Below are 12,848 nucleotides of genomic sequence, written 5' to 3' on the forward strand. Positions count from 1 at the left end.
ACTCTTTCTTAGAATCAGTCAGTTTAAAATCATTGGTTTCCCCTCAGTCACTATCCTTAAACTGTAGGCCTTTTTCTCTTTTTGAGGCATTTTCCAACTTCTTCAGCAAAAATAGTCCAAGTTGAAGCCTAGATATCCATGTTTAAATGTCCGCCTAAGCCTATAGAAAGAAAAATGAAGTTGGGGGGAAAAGAACCAAAGAGTAAAGGAAATGACAGTTTTTATTCATAGAATCTTGGAATCACACAGAATCTCTAGAGCTGGAACTGGACTCAAAAGTCACCAACCATGGGGATATTACTGGGGAGGTACAGCTAAATGATAACTCTAGTCCAACTATCAATAATATGGAATTAGGTCTTAATCAATGATACATGTAAAACCCAGTGGAATTGTGAGTCAGCTACAGGGGGGTGGGGGGCCTTGGGGGAGAGGGAAAGAACATGAAATATGTAACTATGCAAAAATATTCAAAATAAAATAAAAAATTTTAAATTAAAAAAAAGTCACCAACCAACATTCTACTCTATAAAGTGACATTTGGCTTTTGTCTAAAGACCCCTAATGAGACTCAACCCACTATCTCCCATTTCACTTTTTATAGCTTCTAATTGTCAAGAAGTCTTTGCTTTTTTGCAGTTTCTACTCTTTCTTTCTAATTCTGTCCTTTGGGGCAAAGCAAAACAAGCCAATTCTCACTATTTCACTTGTTGGTCCTTAAAATACTTGAAGATAATTATCATTCTCCCTGCCAAACTTTTCCAGGGCAAATACTCCCAGTTGCTTCAATCTATTTTTATAAGGTATAATCTCCAGGCCTTTCATCATTTGAATTCACAGATATCCTGGCACCTTTTACCCCTTCTAGATTGAAAACTGTGTAAGAAAAGGAATGAGTGTCTTTTAAAGCAGAAGTGTCAAATGCATATAGAAATGGGGCCACTAACCAAAACACAAGAATCCCTGTGGGCCATAGAGTGACTTAGAAAAAACATAAAAATTTTATGTTTTAAATGTTTTGCTGAATTTTTGTTTATTTGGTTAAATATTGAGCAATTATATTTTAATCTGGTTCAGGCTACACTTGGGAATATTTGGGCTGTGTTTGAGAGTTCTATTCTAAAAGATCTAAGAAAAAATTGTTACTAGAGTTCATTCTTCCATTCTGTTCTTTTTATTAAAAACTGCTAACTTAGAGGTAGGATTTTTTCAAATAAGCCAACATTTAATTAAATAAGATAAATTATTCTATCTCACTGTAAGCAGAACAGAGGCCAGATACATGTCCGAGGCTTATAGGAGATGATGAAGCACTAGGGTTCTGAGGAAATGGAATCTTCCTGGAAAAAGCAGCCAGGTCAGGTTCTGAACAGTGTGAAGAAGTTGCTAAGCAACAGTCCAACAAAGGACCTATGATTGTGAACAGTCAGGAAGGTCAAGCCAGTAAGAACTGCAGGCAGAGCCTCTGGTACCATCCTTGTAAGGCAAGGTGGAGTGTTGGAGATGTTTTTATCCAAGGGTAGAAAACAAAAGATATTTTGATGAAATGTAAAAGCTTCTTCTTCCTTAGAAATGCCAAAATCCTAATCTCACTGGCAAGGATGGAAGTGGGAAGAAGACAGGAATTATGAAATAACAAGCACCAATTTTCCAGTAACCAGTAGCCTAGTTTAACTTGGCTTTAACTTTACTGATTAATGCACAATGCCAAGGAGATCAAGGTCATAGACTTACAGTAGTTACAAATAAGCCTGTTAACTTTTCACGTGGCAAAAACAGTCCCACAACCAGGAACTCAATCCTCCTAATATTGACTGGATAGTTGTGCAAAAATGTATGATTTTAGTCATAGAAAGAACTGCGCTATCCTCCTACATGAAGCCTTTACTCCTATCAAACTAGCCTACTTGCTATCTCTGAAGTATTTGTATTTTACTAACACTTCAACTCAACAAACATTTAATACATGCAAAGCAGTATGGTAGATACTAGGAATACAAAAACAAAAGAAGAAAACGGTCCTTGCCCTCAAAAGGCTTACATTCTACTTGTATCTACATTCCCACTTTTGTACCTTTATTTATCTTTTTAAACCCTTGACTCCCATCTTGGACTCAATACTGTGTATTGGTCCCAAGTCAGAAGAGTAGTAAGGATTAGGAGATGGAGGTCAAGTAATTAGCCCAGGGTCACACAGCTGGGAAGTGTACATATTTGAATCCAGGACCTCCCTCTCTGGTCCTGGCTCTCAATCTACTTAGCTGTACCCTATATACCTTTATATATGCCGTTCCCATCCCTCCCTGCATTCAAAATGCCCAAGCCTATCAAAATCCACATTCTTCCAGACCTGATTCCAATCCCACCACCTTGGCAAACACTCCTCTGTTCACCCCAACCAGAACTGATCTCTCCCTCTTCTAAGATGACCACTATAATGTGCCATGTATTATAAATATTTATTTATATGTCTTCATCTCCATAAGCACATGGAAGACAAGAACCTTACCTTAAACAACTTTGTTGTATCCCATTTGGGACCAACTCAAGACTTTTACCTATAATAGGAATTCATTATGTATTTCTCCATGTATTGCTCCATTCCATTCTCTGGAGAAAATAACACAAAGTAGATAGATAGGTAGATAAAAAGAGAGACAGACAGGAAGATAGATAGATAGATAGATAGATAGATAGATAGATAGATAGATAGATGATAGATAGATAGATAGACAGACAGAATGACAGAATGACAGACAGATAGACAGACAGAGAGACAGATAGAGAGAATGACAGGTTAGATAGATAAATAGATATACAGGCAGGCAGACAGATAGAATGACAAGATAGATAGATAGATAGATAGATAGATAGATAGATAGATAGATAGATAGATAGATAGATAGAGTCAGACAGATAGATAGATGGATGGATGGAACATATACATAAAATAGAATTATAAGAATTGTCATTACAACAAATGTCACCAATTTGTATAAAAAATACCCAAAGATTTTGGCTGTTGATGAAAAGCTTAATATGGGCCAACCCTCTGCCTTATCAACCAAAAAAGCTAACTAATTCTTAGAACACATTACAAGAAGTTTAGTATCCTTAAGAGCAAAGAGAGAAACATCTTAGAGTAGTAGATCAAAGGTTAGCCTTAGAGAAGAGCTTCTTCAGGGTTCACAGACTCCTAAGGAGACTATGTATTAATTTCAGGGCATCACTCAGTTTGGATTGGGGGGAAAATACTTTTTTATGTTCACTAACTTCTAACTGAAATTTAACATTTCCTTCCATTTTTTTCCAACTTTATTTTGTCAAGGAGTCCACATGCTTCACCAGACTGCCAAAGTCAGTTGGAAAAAAAAAAAGGCCTGTTTTCCAATCTTATCTCTAACACAAACTGGTTATGGTAATATAACTTATTGGCAAATGACTTAACTTTTCTATGCCCCAGACAATACTCATTTGCAAGACAGATGCCTTTTGGCTCTTCTTTTACAAGTGAAGAAACAAATCTGGATAATAAAAGCATCCAGAACAAGAGAGGCATGGTCCCATTGGATTCAATGTGGATTAGACCACTTCTAAAGTACTGTGTTCTTTTTCAGGTGCCATGTTTTTGTAAAGATGCACTTATTAACTGAAGTATGACCAAAGGAAGGCCATGAGAATGGTCAAGGAGGCCCAAAATGATATTATATGAGGATTGCCTAAAGGAACAGGAAATGTCCTCCCATAAGTGGGTAGTAGTAGCCTTCATCATTTTCTTTTAATATCACAAAGATATCAATGGGGGCCAGGATCTACCAGTTATATTTTGCTCTTGCCATGTAACTAGCCCAGCTTCTTCTCTGCCCATACATTTCCTTCAACCATAATTTTCTGTAGTCTCCTTCATAATTCTTTCTTTGCTGTTGTCTGCTCACACCCAAAACATGTTCTCCATTGTCTTCTCATTTTTAATTCATTAGAGCCTATTGTGGGTAGAGAACATATTTCTCTATGTGTACCTAGTCATACAACACCACCAGAAGAGTATCAGTATTAAAAAGATGGGCCTTTGTTTCATAGAAAAGCTCTAGGTCAGGGGACAGCTAGGTGGTTCAGTGGATTGAGAGTCAGGTTCTGGGTTTAAATTTGGCCTCAGACACTTCCTAGCTGTGTGACCCTGGGCAAGTCACTTAACCCCCGTTGCCTAGACATTACCACTCTTCTGCCTTGGAACCAATATACTGTATTGATTCTAAGACAGAAGGGAAGGGTTGTTTTTTTTTTAAATAATAAAGCTCTAGGTCATTAAAGGAATTTTTTACTCTCCAAAGACAATCCAGCCTGCTCTCCTATTTAACTGTGAGCCCAAATAATTAAAACAACAATAACAGCATTTATATAGAATTTACTATATGCTAGGCCACTGTGCTAAATGCATTACAGTTTTTATTTCATTTTATCCTCACAACAACCCAGGGAGATAGAAGCTATTATTATCCTCACTTTACAGGTGAAGAAACTGAGGCAAATAGAGGTTGAATGACTTGCCCAGGGTCACACCACTAATAAATATCTGAAGGGAGGATAATATTATTCATTATTATATTGTTATCATACATAGCTAGTCTGCTTTCTCATTTATTTTATCCTTCACTATTAATCTATCAGCTATAAATTCTCACTGTGGCAACCAAGTAAAAGATCTCTTTCTGGTTTATTGCTTTTTAATCTGTTATGGGGTAGGAAACTAGATAATGGAGCCTATTGCAAACTGTGATTTAATTAGAAGAAAGCTGTCCATGAATGATAACCTAATGGCCTCTGCTAGGGAGTTAAAGTGCAGGCTTTAATGCTCAAGCTTTGACAGCTATTTTTGGTCCTGAGAAGTCTCAGGAATGACCTCTTCTAAGCATCCCAGAGCTCCCTGCCTGGGACTCCTCGACTCCTGCACCATTCCCAGAGAACTTTTCCTGCCGTCCCAAAGGCAGCCGTCAAGGGGGGATGAGCACTCTTGTTAAGGCACGAGGGGAATATCGAAAGCTGGATCTGAGATGGCAGAACTGCCCGACTTCAAGGTCTTGTTGGTTCTGAGGACGAGCATCTTCCTTTTCTGACCACATGTCATAACTTGGAATTGTTGTCCTCTTCTAACCCTGAGCTATTTGGGGAGCCAGTTTCCATCCTGACGTCAGCTTTCTGTACGCCACAGCCTTGGGGTCACAACCTCCTCTCTGCTCAACTGACTAAACACCACCGTCCTTAGAGACAGTCCACAGTCTTTGGCCCAGGTGGGGCAGCATCGCTTTGACCCAAGCTTTGGGCAAAATCCAGGAAGAAATATGTTCTCTAGGAATAAAAGGGCAAGTTGCTAATGACTGATGGTGACTCCCCTCAGAGACTCCCCAGCAAAGAGTTTAAAGGGTGCTGGATGAAGCAGTGATCACTAAGGGACAGAGATTTGATCTAGGACTTCACTAATATAGGGAACTCTTGAGCAAAGAAACTCCCTCCATTCATGAAGGCTTGTATCATGCTTCTTTAAAGAGCTGCCAAGAGCAATGAGAGGCTTCGTGTTTTGCCCAAAGTCAATAGTGAGACTTGAACTCACATCTCCCTGGCTTTTAGGTTGGATCTCTATCCTGTATGTTATGCTTCTTCTCAATCATCAATAAAACTAAAAAAACAAAAACAAAAACACCAGTAAATCCCTCCATCAATTCCAGAACTATACAAAATAAAGGGGGGGGGGGGGAGGGTGACCTAAAGCCAGCATGGTCTCTGGCAAATATGCGAATATGGGAGGTATCAAAACTTAAAGTCAGGAAGACTTGAGTTCAAATCCTATCATATGAACTCACTAGTTGTTTGACCCTGGGCAAGTCATTTAACATCTCTGATCCTCAGTTTCCACCTCTGTGAATGGAAGAAATTGGACTCAGTGGTTTCTTCCAGCTCCAAATCTCTGCTGCTGTGAACCTATGTTCTACTCTCAAGACTGCTGACTTGAGAAACAGGACAAGGAGGGAGAATTTAAGAAGCATCACAGTCCCTGCAAACTTGACCCAATTCAAAACCTGGATGCCATATGTCAAAACCTGGATGCAACTAGCATAATCTTTATGTGCCTCAGTTTCCTTATCTATAAAATGAGGGGAATAGACTCAGTGGCCTCCAAATTCTAAAGCTTATGGTTTTATGATCCTAAGAAATCAGAAAACTTCTCAGATTGACTAGAACAAGAAGCCAAGTGAAAATGGTTCTGAAAGACACCATTTGGACCACCATGCCTCTTATGGTTTTCAATGTGAGCTAGAGTCTCTGAGGGAAAAAGAAATATAATTGCTATTGGACTCACAATCCATCTGTAGTTCCTATCTCATATTCAGTACCTAACCCCATCCCACCACCCCCATTGCTTTGGCTTTTCCATTACTACAACACATCAATGGAGACTCAAAGAAATTATAGGAATTTATTAATTAGTGCCTCCTGATATTCTAAACCTACCATTAACTGTGTCCTTCAGAAAGGAGCCATCACTGTATCCTTTTTAAGACTCTTTTCATACCAATCCCCACATTGTCTTTCCTGGATAGAGAAGATCCAAGGCCAGAGAACGTAGAGCCTAGAAAAGGCAGACCAGATGCTCCAAATCCTGATGACAGGGGGCTCAAACTGAGAAACAGAAATGGTCCTCTAGCGCCTACGCCAGGAGGAACATTCAGAAGCGCACAATCTGTTGAGTCTAACAGTGCAGTGCTTCCCATTCTTACAAGGACTTAATTCCAAACCTGAAGGATGAGTTTGTTCAAACAGGCACCAACCCTTTCACCCCCAAGAGTCTCAAGGATCTCATTGACTCAACAAAAATAATCTAAGCCCATGGACAGCCGGGTTACTCAGTGGATAGTATGTCAGGCCAGGATTACTCAGAGAGATTAAATAGCGAAAAAGCTAAAAGAAATAAGGGTCAGATCTAAGAAAAGTACTGAGATAGTGAAAAGACAGACTAAATGCAAAAATATTGTGGAGACAGAATTAGAAGAATTTGGCAACTTACTGGATATGTACAGTAGATGGGAGGGAAGAGTCAAAGATGGTCCCCAGAGAGATCTGCCATCGCCAGTAAGTAACTCCAGGAAACCATTCCCCTGGTCAGCCTCATGCCAACCAGCCATATAACTAACCCCAATCCAAAATAACCAGACCATGGCAAAATCCAGTGATCCTCTCTTGTAACCCTGCCCATGTCCTCACCGTCAGACCACCCCAAGCTTTTGTCAGCTTATGCATCAAGGTTCCTGTTGCTGTAGCAACATCACCACCAAAGACCTCCAACCAATGGAGGCCCCATCTAGAACAGTCAAAAAACTTGGATGAAAAGGGGAAAAAAACCTGGCCTAAGATTTACTCCCTAGCAAGAATCTACACTCTGCCCATAACGAGCAGTGCGATCATGAATGTCAGCCTCGTTAAATCTCAGCTTCATCATCTCTATACCACTGAGTCGATGAATTCGATGAGTTCTATGCTCCCTGTGATCAGTGATCGGAATTATTTCAGCCCTCCCAGAAAAACAACTCAAACTGCCTAAAAATTCTGTAGACTACAAGGATATATTTGAGAAAAATCAAATTGAGATATTCCCTACCACCACTCCCCAAACTGCCCTATAGACTTACAGCAAAGAGTCAGTTTAGAGATTCTCATTGAAAACATTTAGTGATCTCATCCACCTCTCAATAATATTGATAATATCAACATTGTTACTATTATTTACTAAGATAAATTATTTGCATAGTGCTTTAGGGTTTACAAAGTGCTTCACATATATTTTCATTTGACCTTCACAACAAAGCTGTGACAAAGGTGTTAGCATCATACCTATTCTCATTTTATAAATGGGGAAACTGAGGTTCAAAGTGGTTATATCATTTGCTCAGGGTCAGAGAGTTAGTCAACAAGCATTTTCTAAGAGTTGGTCCTTTCTGGCTCCTTTTAGCATGCATTTATGTACGTTGTTGTAAATATTTAATAAATTAAATTTTAAAAAATTAATAAATACCTCCAGTGTGGTGGACAAAGAGCTGAACTCAGGACTTAGGATGACCCAAATTCAATTCTTATCCTGCCTGTCTTGTTTCCTCTCTCTATTACTTCATCTAGCTGCCTTTCCATCTCCTCTCTAGGAACAGAAACCCTGGCATTGACAATCTGCCCAGTTTTGAAGTATGTGCCAGACCTTCTTCTCTGGACTCCTCCTTATTCTTGGACATATTTGGGAATGGGAAAAGGAGGTGCTTTTATTAATAAAGAAGGCCATGCCCCAGGGAGAGGGCTGTGGCAACTTCCTGCCATCTTGTCTTCCTACCCCAGTGCCAATGGCCACAATGGAAAAGCAAAGAGTGGGACTGGGATCCCAGCCCTGAAACCAATCCTTTGTGGCTCTGAAATAGATCAGTTTGGTGGAGTGGGGGAGACCTATCCCCCCAAGACCAGTCCCCAGCAGCAATTTCCTACCTGACACTTGGAGAATGCCCACCACTTGAAGCACGACACTTTGCTAATCCCACAATCATGTTATAATATAAATTACATAATCATAGTATTTTAATGCTGAGATGGATCTTAAGAACCATCTAATCCAACTCTTTCATTATTCAAATGAGGAAATTGAGGTCTGCAGAGATTGTGATTTGCCCAAGATCACATAGCTGGTTAGTTGAAAAACCAGGAAGCATAAAAGCCACATCTCCTGGCTCCCACTACACTGTTCCATCCACAGTGCCATCCTACAATATTACTAAATATGCTTAACATTTTACCAGAAGCTTTTCTTTGTATATGATTTTAATGGGTCATAATGATCTTAAATGTGATTTTATTGCACCAATTTTTTTCTGACAAAATGCTGCTCCATTTTTGTAATTGAAATCAATGGAAAAGAATTAATTACATTTAAATTCATTTTAGAATGAATTCTCTTAGAATGTATATTATGTTAAGTGAGGGAAATCATTTCTGTATATAACCAGCAACAGCTGCTTGGAAGTACCTACTGTGCATGAATGTTTCGTGGTTGTTGGTATGAATGGAGTTGGGTAGGGTAGTCTGGTAGGGTTTCTTGGAGGAGGGTTTATAGCTAAGATCTGAAATAAGGGAGAAAAATAATAGGCAGAAAGAAAGTTGGAAGAGACGCTGGTAAGCAGAATTCTTTGGAAGAAACAGACTGTCTGAGATTGGGATAAATGAAGGTTTTGTTACAATTGTTAAAAAGACCATGTCAAGGCATCCAGATTTTAGAGAAAATGTTACTGGGCTCCTCTATCAATTGCTGTGTAGGAAGGAGAATGTTGGAATCAAAAAACACTTTAGAATGAATAAAGAATAATAAAATCTTAGAGTCGAGTGGACCTTGGTTATCATTTAGTCTCTGAGAAATCCTATCTGATGTGTCTTCACAGATAGATGGTTGGTCTATCCACCTTCTGCTTAAATACTTCCTGTGAAACTGGTCAGCCTGTTTATTATTCCATAGAAGAATAGCCTTTACTTTAGAAAGTTCTTCTTTACATTAAGCACAGATTTAATCTTTGATAACTTCCACCTACTGATTCTCTGGAGAAACAAAAAACAGGCTGCTGCCTCTCCTACGTGCTGGCTTATTAGGATATTAGGGAATGGTTAGCACATTATGCTGTAATTTGTTCTTTAAGACAGAGTGAAAAGAGCTCTGTTTTAGTAAAGATTCCCAACTTTAATCCCAGTTCTTTACAGTCATTTACAATATGTGTGACCATGGGCAAGTCTCTTCCTTTCTCTGGACCTCAGCTCCTTATGAATAAAATGGCAGAGCTGGACTACTTTGATCAGTCAACAAGCATTTATTAGCACCTACTATGTGCTAAAATGCAGAGATTAAAATTAAACAGTCCTTGTCCTCAACAGACTTAGGTGCTATCGGAATGATCCCTAAAGTCCCTTCAAAAAAGATCATGTGATATAGTTTATAGAGCAGTGGCCTTGGAATCAGGGATGCTTGGGTTGGAAGTCTAGCCCAGATCCTGACTAACTCTGTGAACGGGGGCAAGTCATTTAATCTTGGCGGCCTCCGATATCGCCTCTAGCCTCTAATCAATGATCCTACAATGCTGCGATTCCAGGTCTAAGGTCCCCAAATCTTCTGATTCTTAGGCTACACAGTCCCAGGTTTTTTTTTCATTGATTCCTCATAGAATATTATAAGCATGCCTCATTTTATTGCACTTTGAAGATATTGTAAATATGACAAATTGAAGGCAACCCTGTGTGAAGCAAGTATGTCAGCACCATTTTCCCAACAAACAGCATGTGCCCATGTCACGTCTGTGTCACATTTCAGTAGTTTTTTCGCAGCATTTCAAACTTTCTCATTATTATTATATCTGTTATGGCGATCTGTGATCAGTGATCTTTGATGCTACTATTGTCATTGGTTTGAGGTTCCATGAACCTTGCCTATATAAGATAGCAAATTTATAAATATATATATTTTTAAAAATAGCAAAATAAATATAAAAATAAAAAATCAATAAATGGACTGACTGTTCCAGTCTCTCTCCCTCTCCTCAGGCCTCCTCAATTCCCTACGACACAGAAATACTGATGAGACCATTTTGAATCTTAATTGTCACCTGTTCTATTTGCTACCCTTCCCAACCTCAGCTGTGATACACACACTTTCTTTGTCTTCTAGGGTATTCACAATAATATTGAACAAATAAGGGCAGTGCCTTGTGGCATGCATTACTAGAGATCTTATATTTACTTATAGCCAAGCATATTTTTTCCCTTGAGAACAGAGACTTTCATTTTTGGCTTTGTATCCCCACAATCTTGCACATAGCATCTGCTTAATGAATATTTATTAATTAACTCTTGAAGATATGTGTAAAAGAGACTGAGATCAATGAGGTATACTAGTTTGGGTATGTGTCCTATATCTACAACATTAGTGGTAATAAGTGATATTTATTTATCACTTTAAAGTTTGCAAAGTGCTTTATATAACATTAATTTGGACCTCACAACAACCTCCTAATAGGTACTCCAGCTATCATTATCCCCATTTTACAGAAAGGAAAACTGAGGCTGACAGAGGTGAAGTGGTTTATCCATAGACATATAGCTTGTAAGCATCAGAGATGAGATTTGAACCCAGGTCATCCCGAGTCTAAGTCCTGCATCAATCCATCATTCAGGACTCGACACTGTGCTCCTTAGGGATTCTTCTTCTTTACGTTGCCGCCAGGTAGTGGTAGGGTTCTATGCTGTAACTAGTAAGACAGATGATTTTAAAATAATGGTGCAATTCTGTAAAGGCAAAAAAATTCTAAGTATGAGAAGGCTGGGACCTAGAGGTCAAGATTATGACTGTGCAAATGACTGAGAAGGGACCAACTGTAGAGATGCTACAAAGGATACTTGTGCAATACCCATTGGCCTTCTGCCTCGTCTGTGATGCCCAAGTCAATTCAACTGCCATTGGAACCGCTGGGTGTTTCTAGTTTCCAGAAGCCATCACCCCACACATTCTCTTTAATACCTGCACTGGACTTCCTAAAGGGCTGTCAGAGACAGCCAGTATTTGGGGATGGGAAGTGCCAGGAGACTGAAATAACAATTACCCTAAAAATACAGAGTTCCTGCACAAACTCTTGGAAGTAGTAACTACTGAAGCGACTCTTTGAAAAAGCACTTCAGAGTACCAAGTGCCTGGGTGTCTAAAGTGAGTTGTCTGTGCTTCGATCTTTCAGAAGCTGGAGATAATAGTACTAAGGTACCTGCCAGGACTATGGGAAAGCACCATGCAAATAAAACCAGTCATTAGAAAGGAATCCTACGAAGTCTGAACAGAATCTCAGTCTTTCTGACTTCTCGTCGGGCGCTTGTTCCACTCTACGATGTGAGATGACTCCAGATGGTTGCTTGGGTTCTTTCTAAAGCCATTTCAATGACATTTTCATCTCCTGTCAGGAAAACAGCACTTTTATGCTTGGGCCAGACATCAAATCAAATCATTCATGTCACCAGAAGAGGGGGAGAATGGATTTCCCCAAAACTATAATGAGCTCCTGCAGAGTGGGGATATCATATCCTCAGTAGGATTAGTGATCATTATTTCCTTTGGATACTAAGGGGTGGGGAATGGATTTGCCTATGAGGATTGAGTCATCAAGATGGGTCAATCAACCATCAATAGGCATTTGGAAAGGGATTACTGTGTACCAAGTATATGGTAGGTGATGCGGAAGCCAAAAGTGAGACATCTCTGTCTTCCTCCAAACATCTTTACAGAGATAATCTTTCCATCTTTCAGGAATCAGTAGGGAGGCATTCCAGCTTGGAATTGGGGAATGACCTAGATTCTGTGAGACTTTTACAACATGGAAGAAAATTAATTGAACATATAAGACAGGTCGGTTTTTGCTTTTACTATTTTGTCAAGTGGTCTATATCATCTCTTTCCAATTTCAATAATTTTCATTCATCCATTCCATGAGTATTTATTATATATCTACTTTGTTCTGGGAATGCCAAAAAATATATGCCTGCCTACAGTCTTGTTGCCTATCTTTTCTCTTTGAAGAGGATCGATGAGATCAATGAGTGATATCTTGGCTGGTCTAGGAATTGGATTTTTAAGTGAGATAGAGTTGCACAAAGTTGTCAGCCCATTCTTTCTTCCAGAGTCATCCAAGTCCAGTGACAAGACAAAAGTCAAGACAATTGGCAATGGCCTGGGATGCAATGGATGACCTTGGCATCTTTGGTGTCTGACCAAGTGCTCCACAGCACCTACTTCAGCC

The 12,848-nt window shown here is 39.3% G+C and overlaps 1 protein-coding gene across 1 annotated transcript in view; it reads left to right on the forward strand.

Moving 5' to 3' along the window:
• SLC13A4 (solute carrier family 13 member 4) overlaps nucleotides 1–12,848 on the forward strand; it is a 51,637-nt gene that overhangs the window by 9,829 nt on the left and 28,960 nt on the right. The gene's annotated exons all lie outside the window — the stretch shown is intronic.

This window comes from Gracilinanus agilis, chromosome 5 (genome assembly GCF_016433145.1).
Source record: "Gracilinanus agilis isolate LMUSP501 chromosome 5, AgileGrace, whole genome shotgun sequence".
NCBI lineage: Eukaryota > Metazoa > Chordata > Mammalia > Didelphimorphia > Didelphidae > Gracilinanus > Gracilinanus agilis.